The sequence below is a fragment of the Vipera ursinii genome (assembly GCF_947247035.1).
Source record: "Vipera ursinii genome assembly, chromosome: 1".
Classification (NCBI taxonomy): Eukaryota; Metazoa; Chordata; class Lepidosauria; order Squamata; family Viperidae; genus Vipera; species Vipera ursinii.
In genome coordinates, this window is record NC_139512.1 from 342,779,255 (window position 1) to 342,794,089 (window position 14,835).

Consider the following 14,835-nt stretch of genomic DNA (forward strand, 5'->3'; position numbering starts at 1 on the left):
CCCCTCCGTATTGAGGTGATGCGTAATTTTTTTTTACACGTTGTAAATATCGGTCTAGCTGAGGAGAGATTTTTTTTGTTTGTTCATTAGGGGGTTAGGAAGACGAGGCGGCAACCAGACCCTCAAAGCCTGCTCATCTTCATTTTGAAACAATAACCCCCTTTTGAAAAAGACACATGCAGTTTTTCCCTCTTCCGTCTCATTTTAGACTAAGGTTTGCCTCAGAGATAAGATTCTGGGTCGATTTTTCCTTTTCCGCATCTCTTCGGTTCCCCTCCTCAGGCATGTCGTTGTAGTTGAAAACTGCTCTTAAAAAATAATTCTACTTCTCCAAGATTCTTAGGCATTTTTTATTTCTTCCCATACCTTTGAAACTGCCTATGCTCTGATTTAGTTTCGTAATAACACATACAAAGCACTTTTGTTGGAACAAGGGAGTCAAAGGTGCTCATCATTTGACACCAGTCAGCTACTATAAATGCCTTAGAAATCAAAATACCCAATTATAACAATAATAATGCTTTCCAAAGCTGGAAAAGCTCTCTCATTTTAACCCAAATTCTATTCATTCCCTGTCTTTTGATGCTTTTCTTGTATCCAGATTTGTAAGAATGTTAGAGCAGAGACTGTTTTTTTTAAAGGTCCATAATATAGAGATGGTGCTATGTAATATATGCATGTATAAATATGTCTTTCAGCCATGAATTTCTGAAAATCTATATAAGGCACTGTAAAAGGAGGTAAGCAAAATTAAAAGAGTTTGGAGGGGCTGTTAAGACCATTAACATCAAATCCTTGTTCAGTTTAGGAATTTGAATTAAAATATCCCTGAGCTATGGCCCTTCAGCCTCTTTCTATAAACATTGAGTCAATGGAAGCCCACCACTTTTTTGGATAAATATTTTTACTAACTCTCTTACATTAAGTTTTTCCTAACTGGACATTTAAAAAATTTTACTCCTTGTTTTTGCACTATGTAGTGCTAAGTTCCAACCAACTGTTGATCAATCTTCTTCATTCTGATCTTGATAATTGCTATCAGATCCCCTTTCATTTGTTTTCTGTTGGGAATAAACATACACTACAGATTTCCCTCAGATACAAAACTAATTTTTTAATCTTTCGATCATTCTTGTTGCCTTTCTATTGTTTCTATGAATCTTCTTAAAATATAATATCTGCAACTGGACGCTGTACTTGAGGTAGACTCTGAAGAAGGCAGATATAGTTACTTTGGCAACTGCTCCTGTTGATGCATTCTGAATTGCATTTCCCTTTGGAGCTGTATCATGTTGATTCATATATAGTTTACAATTAACATTCCCAAATCATTTTCATATAATATAATAGGATATAACAGAATAGAATAGAATTTATTGTCACTTTAAATATACACTAACCATTATATATTAAAAAAGAAATTTTGTTGCATTCAGCTCTCAAAAAATATCATTATGCATATATCCACATATACATGGCAAACAAAAAAGAATCCTGTGAATTTACAAGATGGATGGCATAAGGAACAAACGTGTTACAGAAACGAAGTAGTTCTGCTATAAATACTTCAAAACCTCCTCCCAGAGGGGAGTAACAGAAACAGACCATGAAGTGGTGTGTGGGGTCTTTAACAATGCTTTGATCTCTAAGCACATAATGCTTATAAGCAGTATCCTGAATAACAGGAAGTGAGCTTCCTATAATCTTCTCAGCTGTCCTTACCACTCTCTGTATGGAGCTTCTATCTGAGGCACTGCTACCACCACACCAAACAGTGATGCAGTTTGTTAAAACGCTCTCAGTTCTGCGTCTGTAAAAGTGGCCAGGACAAAAGGAGAAAGATGTGCTGTCCTCATCCAACACAAGAAATGCAAATGCTGGTTTGCCTGCTTCATTAAAGATAAAATATGAAGAGACCAAACCAGATTGTTAGTTATCTGCACCCCCAGGTACTTAATACTACTGACCACTTCCACAGCTGCAGCCTTGATACAAAGTGGAATATGACTATGCTGGCTCTTTTTAAAATCAATGTTGCTCTCGTTTGTTTTATTAATATTCAAAACCAGGTTATTTTTATAGCACCAGTCCACCAACGCCTTCACCTCCTCCCTGTAAGAATCTTTATTATCATTCCGGATAAGAGACACTTCTGTGTCATCTGCATACTTCACAATATGATTTATAGCAGACTTAGCAGTCATGGGTCAAGGTGAACAGTAATGGACTCAAAACACAGCCCTGTGGGGAACCCATAGTCAAAAAGATGGAATTGGAAACTTTTCTTCCAGCTCACACAAACTGGGGCCTATCAATAAGGAAGTCAAGTATCCAGTTACATAAGGAAGTATTAAAGCCTAATAGGTCCAATTTGTTCACCAAATGCTGAGGAATGATTGTGTTGAACACCAAACTAAAATCAATAAACAGCATGAAGTAGTATGAAGTCAGTGATCATGTATGTGTGCATTTTATTTTTTTTCCTAAATGAAGAAATTTGCATTCATCTGTATTAAATTTCATTCTAGTTTGAGCTCACTTTTATAGCCTATTGTTCATTTTGAATTATGTTTCTGTAATATCAGAAAACTAACTCAGTTTTGTGTTAGTTGTAGATTCTTCTGATTCCTTAAATGAAGGTAAGGACTGGATAGATATATAACCTGCTGTGGAAAAGAGGTGTAATATTACTTTTTCAGAAACTTCTCAGCCATAACTCTGAACAACTGCCAGCTAAAGAAAAACATTTGTCTCTCTGGTAAAGATAATGAAATATTGGAAAATGTTGGCAGAAAACTAAAGAAAGCATCTTAGAAGCTTTAGGAAGATCTTCACATGTGTTAGTAAAAGTATGGCTGCTGGAACCTCTGGTTTGCCGACATGGCCGACGCGGATGCTGGAAGGCAAGCTCCGTCTTCCATGGCTGATTTTGCATTGCTGGGGGACCCTGGAAAGGGTCGAAAGTTGCCCTGTAGGGGCGACAAGCAAGGAGGGGACCCCCGCATGATCGTGGGAGGGCAGCAGCCCTTCCACTCAATCTGGGGCAGCCCTCCAAACCGGCAGATGAAAGACCGGCCATAGAAATATGGTCTGTAGGTGAGCAGCGAAGCAGTCAAGGGATTTGGAATGTTGAGCCCTTCAGCTGAGTTTCTTTCTGTTTGGGGACCCTAAATGGTCCAGGAGCCACCCCGGAGAGGTGGCAATGAAGGAAGGTAGACCCAGGGACCTAGGAGAGATGGTGGTCTCCCCGATTGGTCCAGTAGAAGCCTTCCAGAAACCAACAGAAGAAAGGCTAGCTAACTTCATTGTCTAACCCTAGCTGCAAACAACGGAAGTCAAAAGCTCTACTTTAAGCTGATTGTAAACAGCACATTTGAATCTGGGTAAGAATATTGACTTTCTCTATCCTACCTACTTTCCTGAAGAAGAGAACTCTCAAAAACAAGACCTCTGAGAGTGAGAAGGAGGGGTTTCCCCCCCACCTTTTGGCTACTGGAAGTGTCAAATTTAACCTTTTAGGGAGGGAAAAGATTAGAAAGATCTGAAAAATGAACCAATGCTGACACCTACTGGTGGATGAAGATTGACTGGGGACAAATTTCTGCCTCTGACCTTCAAAGTTCTCAATAATTAATCGTTGAGAAAATTTTCACTAGTAAGAATATTTGGAATTTGGTGGGAGAAATAAATTATAATAAGTATTGTGACAGGATTTATGATAAGGCAACCAAAATGACTAATAAGAAAAGAAATATTATACTAATATGATTATTATTCTTTAGGAATATTGGAAAAACCATATACTCAATTGTTACTTATCAAAACAATAAGAATTGTATTAACTCAATGTTTGCAAAAAAGGATATTTTGGGGAAAGAGGAAATCAAACAAAATTAACATATGAAATACAGATGATAGAAATTAATTGTTAAAGATTGTTCTACAAATGTAACCCAGACAACACACTGTTGAGTGATTTATGCTTTGATAAAAAAATCAATAAAATATTTTTTTAAAAAGAAATATGGCCCGTCATTAGGCTGCAGACAGCTGAAGTGAAACTTACCACCAGGCACCTATAAAGCAGTGCGGATGAGACTGGGTGTGATCTGAACCTCTCTTCAATCCTAACTATTTTTTCTACTTGTATAAGCTGCCCAAAGTATTTTCCCCCCTGTGGAGAGAGGGAAGGGAAATTTTATCCCACCCTCTAAAAACAGCGGCGACTGACTATCCAGGGGAGCTTAAAACGGTGAAAGAATAACCTGATTCTAACTGGATTTCTATCTTTCTAAAATTTGAGGACTAAAAGATTTCTTATCTTTATTAAAGATTTAGGTTTTTACTTATAAAAAAGTAAAATTGGAAAAAGGATTATAAAAATTTTGCACTTAAAAAAAATCTTAAACAATATGGGTGAATGAATGAATGAATCTTTATTGTCAAAGTACAACTATGTATACATTGAGATTAGCTGAGTCTCCCTTTGTGCTCCCACCCCCAACACACAGTGACAACAAGCCCTCCATCTTACTACACCATCTGAACCAACTACACCACACACCGGCCTCCCAAGTCAATTCTGCATAAAATTCACAAAAGTTATTTCTCATTCAAAAGCCTAACAGCCCACGGATAAAAGGTGTTTTTCAGCCTGTTGGTGCGGCTGGCTATACTCCTATATCTCCTACCCGATGGTAGGAGAGTAAAGAGATACCGTCCAGGGTGTGAGTCGTCCCTGAGAATTTTCCTCACTCTTCCAAGGCAACGAGCCCTGGCGATGTCATCCAGTGGTGTCAGGGAACAGCCCACAATGTCTTGCTGTACTCACCACCCTCTGTAATACTTTCCTATCCGCGGCTGTCAGACCAGCATACCAGACCACAATACCATACAAGAGGACGCTCTCTATAGTAGACCGGTAAAAGAGGTTCATTAGCCGTTGTTCTACCCTGTTCTTCTGCAAGACCCTGTGAAAGTGAAGCCTCTGTTGGGCCTTTCTAGCCACCTGGGTTGTATTAACTTTCCAGGTCAGATCTTCACAGAGGTAGACTGCCAGAAATTTAAAGGAGGAAACTCTCTCCACACAGCCCTCCCCAATGTAAAGTGGGGCAGGTTCCTCCTTTTTCCTCCAGAAGTCTAGCACCATCTCTTTCATCTTGCCGATGTTCAGGTGCAAGTTGTTGTTACTACACCATATGGATAGTGACATTTAAACATGATATTACAACTTGTTATTGTCTAAGAGAGACTCGGCTTGAAGCACAGACTATAGATAAGACTTTTGTAATCTTGGCAGATATCAGCTGTGAGAAGCCCAGCTGTGTTCTATACTCAGTGACAAAATTATTTTCACTCTCTGATTGTAAAGCTTTTAATTTAGCACACCACTAAGAGAACATGGATGAAGATCAGGAACAGATTCTTTTTATGTTGAAAGCAATTTATGAAACTATTCTTACAGCTTCTGATGAAATAAGCTATAGAAAAGAACAAAATGTCAGCCTAAATATATGAACCCAAACATTGATTACAGCTAAAGAATCAACTACACAGAATATAATAGATGAAGTGGAACAATCAAATAGTATTATAGAAGATTCAACTGATCAACAAATACAGTTAACAGAAAACCCAGAAAAGGCACTGACAACACTGAAAATGGAAAAGACTTTCTATATAAACCAGAAGAAACCTGAGGATCAAGAAGAAGAACAGAATGAAGGGAAGATAAACATTTCAGGACAACTACGTTGAGAAGGAAATGATTGGTCCATTAGTGGGGGAAAGTGGCAAGAAGGTGACAAGCAATAGAGAGAAAGCAGAACTATTTAACTCGTTTTTTGCATCTGTCTTTACACAAAGAGAAAAACAGTCCAACCTACCAAAACCAGTGCCATAAAAAAGGAGAGAAACGCAAGTTAAGATAGGCAAAAAATGGTAAGTGAACACCTGTCTAGTCTAGACGAGTTTAAATCACCAGGACCAGATGGATTACACCCCAAGGTTCTCAAGGAACTGGCAGACGTGATCTCAGAACCACTGAACTATATTTTTCAAAGATCCTGGAGCACTGGGGAACTACCAGAGGACTGGAAAAGAGCTGATGTAGTTCCCATCTTCAAAAAAGGGAAAAAAATGGATTCAGGAAATTACAGATCTATCAGCCTGACCTCAATACCTGGGAAGATTCTGGAAAAGATAATCAAACAATGAATCAGCGAACACCTTGATGCAAACAAAGTCATCACTAAAAGTCAACATTGGTTTGTCAGAAACAGATCATGCCAGACAAATCTTTTTACATTCTTTAACCAAGTGACAAAATTAGTGGACCAGAGGAATGCTGTAGATATAATTTACTTGGACTTACTTCAGTAAGGCATTTGATAAAGTAGATCACAACCTACTACTTGATAAGATAGAAAAATGTGGGTTAGACAGCATCACCACCAGATGGATTCATAGCTGGCTGGCAGGCCGTACTCAGTGTGTGGTCCTCAGTGGAACTGCATCTACATGGAAGGAAGTGTGTAGTGGGGTGCCCCAGGGCTCTGTTCTAGGCCCAGTGCTCTTCAACATCTTCATCAACGATTTGGATGAGGGGATAGATGGGGAACTCATCAAATTTTCGCCCCTGGAGCACGCTGCTGCCACCGCCACCAACTCCTCCAAAAGCCTTTCTTCCTCTGGGCCTGCCAACAGCCTCATCCATTTCCTTCGCTCCATAAGCTCCAGGTCCTCTCCTCCTCTGCCTCCTCTGGAAACAGCCCTGATTTGCAGTAGAATCCATCACTGGGCCTGCAGTCAGATCTTGCTGCTGGTAGAACAAATTCAAACAGCGCCACCGACTTTTAACGGTCTCACCAACAGTTCCAAAACAACTAGAAACTCGCCAGGCCAGCAAAGATTGTCGGTCGTATGTTACCTTAGTTCCACCATGTTGCTCAAACACGTTAAAATCTTCCTGATCATGTGGCCTATAGCCCTTACTATCCCTCCCAAAACTATTCGCCTTCAAGAGCCAATGCAGCCGCAGCCATTCCAGGCGCCGCCATCTGTTGGTAGGAAACATAGCATCTGAGATATTGCTCCACCATTTTGTTAGCGGATTCTGCAGCCCCATTGGTAGCTAGATGAAAAGCAGATGATAAGCCTTGAGATGATCCAATTAATTTAAGGAAATTCCTCCAAAATTTCACTGTGAACTGCACTCATCTATCTGAAAGTATTTGCTTAGGGGTGCCATGCAGTCGGTAGATATGTTTCAGCAGGGGTGTCAAACTCAATTTCATTGAGGGCCGCATCAGCATTGCGGTTGCCCTCAGGGGGCCGGGTGGGTATGGCCAGGGTGGGTGTGGCCTACTGGGTGGGCGTGGCTAGAGTGCATATGGCCTACTGGGTGGGCATGGCCAGCTCTACATAGTTCGCATCAAGGGTGCCTATGAGGGCCTGGGCAGGAGTGGGACAGATCGGAGGGTCTCTGGCAGAAGGAGGGTCTCTGGGCCAGGGCCAAGGCAGTGGGGGCTGTTCCCTCACTGTTTCCAGGATGGCTTCGCGGGCCACATGAAACCACTTCGCGGGCCGAATCCGGCCCCCGGGCCTTGTGTTTGACATGTCTGTGTTTCAGGAACAATTTAGTTAGTCGTTGTGCAGATAGGAGTCCTATACAGGAGATAAAATGAGCCTGCTTCGAAAACAGGTCTATCACAGTCCAGATGACAGTATTTCCTCTACTTTTGGGTAGGTTTACAATAAAGTCCATAGCTATTTCTTCCCATGATTGAGAAGGGGCTGCCACCCTGCAGTAACCCAGGGGTTTTCCTGGAATTCTTTTCATGGTGGCACATACAGTACAACTCCTGACATAGTTTTCTACATCTCGTTTTAGCCCTGGCCACCAAAATTGTTGGCGGATGAGGCATAGAGTTTTTAAATATCCAAAGTGTCCAGCCTGTTTTACATCATGGCTGTGTTTGAGAGCATTGAGACAGAGGGCTTCAGATAGATACAATTTCCCCTTGTATGCCAAACCATCCCTGCATGTTAGGGAGGTTTGATTATCTTTGAACCATTGATCGGTGAGGAGCTCTCGTTTTATCTTGTTCGCTCCTGGGTCATCAGGATTAGGGATTCTGCGAGGTGTGAGTTGTGCTGCAGGTTGTGAACTGGAGATAATTGCCTTGTAGACCTCTTCGTGTTCGCTTTTGTACTGTGGTAATCGGGATAGCGCATCAGCTAGGAAGTGTTTTCTTCCTGGTATATACTTTAGAGTAAAATTAAAATGGTTAAAGTACTGTGCCTATCGCACTTGCTTTTGGGGACAATTTGCGGGGAGTTTTTAGTGCCTCTAAATTTTTGTGATCTGTCCATACTTCAAAAGGCACCTTGCTCCCTTCTAAATAGTGTCACCAGTTTAATAGTCCCCACCTAATTGCGAAGGCCTCCTTCTCCCAGACTGTCCATCTCCTCTCGCTTTCAGTGAATTTCTTAGAGGTGTAGGCACAAGGTTGCATGACCCCACTTTTATTCTTTTGCAGTAACACAGCTCCGACTGCCACGTTGCTAGCATTTGCTTGAATTACGAAGGGCTCCCCTGGGCAGGGGTACTTTAGAACCAGTTCAGCCGCAAATAGTCTTTTTAAATTCTCAAAAGCTTTTTGACAACTCATAGTCCATGCTAGTGGTTGGCCAGGTCGCGGTTTTCCCCCTCCCTTGCCTGTTTTGAGTAGTTCTGTAAGGGGTAGAGCAACCTCGGCAAAAGAGGGAATGAATTGACGGTAGAAGTTGGCAAACCCTAGGAAGCTCTGGAGCTGTTTGCGAGTCTTTGGGAGCTGCCATTCTATTATAGTTTTCACTTTGGCTGGGTCCATTTCGATGCCCTCATCGGAAATTCTATAGCCAAGATAATCTAATTGGGTTTGGTGAAATTCACATTTCGACAATTTGACATAAAGTTTGGCATTCAATAGTTTCTTTAACACTTCTCTGACCAGTCTCAGGTGGTCAGTCATATTCGTACTGTATATCAGAATGTCATCAAGATACACCAGAACCCCTTTGTATAAATGATCATGTAGGACCTCATTAATCAACTGCATAAAAACGGCTTGGGCCCCCTGCAGTGCAAATGGCATGACTTCCCAAGGGGCAGTTGAAGGCCGTTTTCCACTCATCCCCCTCCTTTATTCTCACCCGGTAATATGCTTCTGTCAGGTCTAACTTAGTGAAGACACTCCCCTTCGCCAGGTGGGTTAATAAGTCTTTCAGGAGGGGGAGAGGGTATTTATTTTCCACACTCACAGCGTTAAGGCCCTTATAGTCTAAGCAGAGATGTAGAGACCCATCTTTTTTTTTCTTTGAACAACACAGGGGCTCCCACAGTAGACTTGGCCCATTCAATGAATGGCAGTCCGGCTGAGGAGGGGAGTGAAAGGGACCAAGGAATGGCTTGGGGGGGGGGGCTGAAGGAAGCAGACTGCTCGGCAGCTCCACCCCCTCTCCCATCTGTCTTGCCTTGTGGTGGCAGCGGTGCGATGTGCCGCACAGCCTCCTGCCCCGTTGCGGCAGCCAGGTGGGCTGGAGTGGGCGGAGTCTTAATTAGGGCTTATTTTTGGAGTAGGGATTATATTAGGCCCACCCCCACAAATCAGGGTAGGTTTTTTTTTCCGGGGTGAAGTTTATTTTCATGGAAGCACGGTACTACTAATACATAGATTTTGATTCTGTGCCTCTGTTTATGCAACCAAGGATTCTATTAGCTTTTTTGACTGCTGCTGCACATTGCTAGCTCATATTTAAGTGGTTGTCCACTAGGACTTCATGGTCCCTCTCACAGTTAGTCACAGTTTTTGAGCCAGGTTTTGCCTAACCTGTACTTGTATGTTTGGTTTTTCCTGCCTAAGTGTAAAACCTTGCTTTTCTCCACATTAAATTTCATGTTGTTGGATAGGGCCCATTATTCCAAGTTTGTCAAGATCTTTTTGGATCCTGAGCTTGTCTTCTGGGGTGTTTTGTGGATTTCTGTAGAGATGTAATGATCTTTTATATATAATGCAACTCCACCTCCTCTTTTGTTAGGTCTGTTTCTTTTGAATAGTTTGTATCCTTCCATCAGTACATTTCAGTCATGAGTTTCATCCCACCAAGTTTCAGTAATGGCAACTATGTCATATCTGCCTTCATGTACTAATACTTTAAGTTCACCCTGTTTGTTCCCTAAACTTTAAGTGTTAGTATATATCCATTATGGGTCTTGGTTATGTTTCTTATATTTGCTACTTTGTAACTGGGTTTTCCATCCTTTCCATCATTCTCTACTTAATTGTGTTTTCCCTTTTTTTCTTTCTCTTTTGAAAGGTGTCAACTGCAAAAATGGATTTCTCTTGCCTCCCAAAACTTTAAACCTACTGCAGACCACTAGCTTGCAGTCTCCTCACAAGGAGCATTGTATTTTCCAGATTTGGAAAATACAATGGAAGGCATTTCAAAATGGAAAAAGTTGAAACTGTCATGTTTGGAAGAATCACAGCAGTAAAACTGAACGTTTTGCAAGGCCCAAATTTTTGATCCAAATGATCCCTAAAAAGAATTGAGAAAAAAATATTAAATGATTGGTTTTATATGGTTTAATAAAAGATCCAAAATAGGGTTTAAGATTTTAGAAGACTCAAAAGAACAGTGTGGACTAACAATATCCAAATGTAAGTTATGTAATTAAACTACTTGATTAACTTGGATAACAGATTGGATTATAAAAAATTATTGTTGGATTGCTTCTATGGAAGAAGGAAGACTTCCAGATAGGTTGTACAAATCTTTGGCCTGAAGTATGCAGAAAAATGCAATATATTACAGACTATTCAATAAGTATTGTTTTGAAAGTACAGAATAAGCATAGAAAAGGACCTGTACAATCCTCAGTTAATGATGGCTGCTGAATGTGGTGTGATCATGTAAAATTGTGCTTTATGCCTGTGTCACTTAGCAATAGAAATTCCAGTCCCAATTGCCTTTGTTAAGTCTATCTGTAAATTAAAGCTTTCTTCCAAGAGAACATTGTTAAACCTCATTAATTACCTAAGATAATAATTTGATCGCAATTTCTTAGAAAGTCTTATATGATATTGTAGAAAATCCATCAGGTTCTACAAATTTCTTCAGTTTCAGTGTTTATATTGTTTCTTTTATTTCCTTTTTGATATTATCACTGGTTTGTAAAGAGCTTCATTTTTTTCTGTGAATTTATAAACTGCCTTGTATTTTCATACTGTTCTAAATTTAATATTTACTACATAATCTGGAATAATAAGAAATGGATTTCTTTTCTATTGTTGAAACATATCTGTTGCCATCCCAATTAGTTATAAGAATTTTGTCTTGTTCCTTTCCTAATTGATAATCAGCAGTTTATCTAATTTATTGCCTTTTTCAAAATATTTTTGTTTGGCAAAGTTCAGTTTATTATAAGTGTCATTTACTTCTATTAATATGTGTATAGATAGCTTTAATCTTTTGTTCTAAAACAAATTTCAGTTCTAGCTTCAGTTCAATGATTAAGTTGTTGGTTTATTTTGTATAGTTTTCTATTTGAGGCTATTGAAATAGTCTCCTTATAAATGCTTTATTTAAATTCCATACTATAAATAACCATCAGAAGTTGAATTGGTTTAGATATTCTTTAATCTGTATTGATCCTTCAGTTTAATATTCTCTTTTAGCAATAATAATAAACAATCCACCACTTGAAGATTCCTCTGTGTAAGCTTACAGTTATTGGATTATGATCAACATAGGTAAGAGATCCAATTTCCATATTTATATGTTTGGTTAGGAACATATCACTCTTTGAACAACTAGGAATGGAAGAATAATTATATTTCTTTTCTGAAGGGTACTTGTGGCTCTCTCTATCTGACAGGGACAATAATGATAGTGTATGTAATCTATAACAGTTTTGGACATTTACCAGATACATTTTTTCATAATCCAGAAATGTCTAAGTTCAAAGAACATTCCAAAAACTAGAACATCTTTTTCTGCAAATTCAAGAAGTGATTGATTTTCCCCCCATAAAATTTTATTTTTCATTTGGACCATAAATTGAGGCAATTGGTGTTTTCCCTTGTTCAATCATTAATTGCTTCTAACTCAACATGCAGGACCTGGAATAAAATGACAGAGACCCAAAGGACCAGTTCTAGGAGGTTCTTATTGATAAATTATAAATTAGCTCAAAATATCCTTCCAAATTGTAATCTCCCATACAATTCTTCTACAGTGTTTATGGGTATTTGGAATATAGGTTTCATGCTATGTCATACTGCATCTGGAGTGAATCAGAACCCATCAATACTATCCAAAGATCTGGCACAATAACTTTTCTTCTAGAAGTGCCAATAAAAGGTGGTGGGGGGAGAGAATCTCCTTATTGGTTACCTGAGGAAAAGTCATGTTGGAAACAAAAAGGTCAGTACTTGTTTCATGGAGATGGAAGCCATTTTGTAAATAAGTTTTCTAGCAAATAACATGTTATTTCGAAATTCATTACAGCCCAGATTTAGTAGTTTTGGTCATCTTTCAGGTTCAGGGACATCTGTGTGAGATGTCCATGATAGATAAAGGGATAACCGTTAACTTCATGAACCTGCCCTTGTTGAGGTTACAACATCTAAATGTATTCTTTTGATGCATGGTCCACAAAACTGTCAACTAATGGGAGGCATGATGGTGTGAAGTTAAAACCAACTTTATAGAGCATCAACATATGAAATTGGAGCAGAGCAAGCAATTTGTTGGAACATTTCAAAAATACAAATAATAATAGCCTAAGAGAAAGCAACAAGAATAAAAGCAAGCTGTAAAAGTTCTCTTCAGAATCTAAATCTAAAAGCTCTGAACTTAAAATAGTTGAACTGCTATTGCAAAAGGGCAAAAACAAGTTATATGTGTTATCACCTAAAAAAGTATATAAAGCCAGTTTACATATTTACAGTGGTTAAGGCATCAGGCTAGAAACCAGGAAACCATGAGTTCTAGGCCCAGTTGCGGTACAAAGTCAGCTGGGTGAACTTGGATCAGTCATTCCCCCTCAGCACAGGAAGGAGGCAGTGGCAACGCACTTAAGAAATCTTGCTAAGGGACTTGTCCAGGCAGTAGCCAGGAGTCAACAGTGATGAAGTGCACACACACCCCAAGTTCTAATAGCACAGAGTATTTGTAGCTCAGGGTTGAATTGTGGAGCCCTTGATGATATAGAGCAGGGCTTTTCAACCTTTTCACCCATTGTACCACTTTTAGGATATGGCAACATCCAAGTACCACCAGTCGCCTAGCAAGGTGTCAAAAACTTGACCAAAATAAGAGGAAAAAAGTGATGAAGTACAGGTAGTCCTCGACTTAAAACAGTTTGCTTGGTGACTGTTCGAAGTTACAATGGCACTGAAAAAAGTGCCCCCCAAGCCACAGCCGAGCAAGACACCTACCTGCCTGGTGGCGCTCTTCCTCCTGTCCGAGTTTTTCATTGTTAACATTTCTGTTGAGGATTGGCAGCAGGGGTGGGGTGGAGGGTGTTTGGTTTTTATTCCCCCTATGCTGGGTGGTTGCAGCAGGTTTTGGTCACTTCACATGACCCTGGGACACTGTGACCATCATAAATATGAATCAGTTGCCAAGCATCTGAATGTAAATCACAAGACCATGGAGATGCTGCAACATTCCAGCTGATCGGCATTTCTTCTGGGCTCAGAAGTGCCAGGATCAGCGCCGAGCTCCAGCTGGAGCCCTGACAGCCCCAAAGAAGCGCTGATACTGGTGCTTTCGCTGAGCCCTGACAGCCATGCAATTCCAACCATCTCTCGCTCAGGCTTGTGCGGTGCTGCCACCGGTTCAGCTCATTCCCCTCCCCCGCTACTACTTTTCTAGGATGGTCATGTACCACCTGCCACGTGCCAATGTACCACAGGTGGTACCTGTACCACTGTTTGAAAAGCCCTGATATAGAGTAGAAAAATGTGCTGATATATTGGTATAGAGAAGAATTAATGAATGTAATGGAGGATAGTATTATAACAATTAAACAGGAGAATTATAGTTTTGATATGGTAAATACTTCCCAAAAGCCTTCATAAAATAGGAGATAATAACCCCTAGGCTTATGCATAGATTTTAATTTGCTGTTTTGATATTGTCCAGTAACAGCCTCAGTAGTAATTTCAACTTACATTCAATCATTAATTGCATATAACAAAATTTATGAATTTAAAATTCTTGTGGAGAAGAGCACTGTAAATTACAAGAAAAAAAATACAGCTTGAAAAACAAAAGTACTTTAAGGAGTGGGGGATTCAACATTACAGGATTCTGGAACAAGCAAAACAGCAGTAATATTAAGTGAGAAATATTATTTTCCGCATCTTTTCTAAATATGAAAGCTTATATCCCAAACCTTTGAACAAGTAGATAATTTGTGTGTAGTGTTGCTAAATAGTGTGATGCTACAGGTTGCTCTGAGTCAGGGCAGATGGCACAACAGATGATTAATAGTTTATTCTCTCACTGAACTTCTGCTGTGCCAAATCCATTCCAGTGACTCGAAAGAAATTTTAATGGCTGACCAGATGAAATGGATTTAACAGAATTTATTATTTTTTACATAATTTGTTAAAATTATGAACTACTCACAGTCATCAAAACCGTCAACAGGACTTTTTTTTTTACCAGATTGGAGATACACACTATTGATCATATAAGCATGCACCAAAGAGGCAGATGCCTGACAAAAAAGAGCAGCTATATTAGTATAAACACGGGAGTGCAGCTGCAGCAGTCTACAGC

General features: G+C 39.8%; 1 protein-coding gene across 2 annotated transcripts in view; it reads left to right on the top strand.

Annotated features, from left to right (window-relative positions):
• LRWD1 (leucine rich repeats and WD repeat domain containing 1) overlaps nucleotides 1–14,835 on the top strand; it is a 58,646-nt gene that overhangs the window by 472 nt on the left and 43,339 nt on the right. The window contains exons 2-3 of one of the 2 annotated variants that reach the window (XM_083350658.1): nucleotides 699–740; nucleotides 11,721–11,795. The exons of the other annotated variant lie outside the window; for it this stretch is intronic. The gene's annotated coding sequence lies outside the window, so the exon portion shown is untranslated. The remainder of the gene's footprint in view (nucleotides 1–698; nucleotides 741–11,720; nucleotides 11,796–14,835) is intronic. 2 annotated transcript variants of the gene reach the window in all.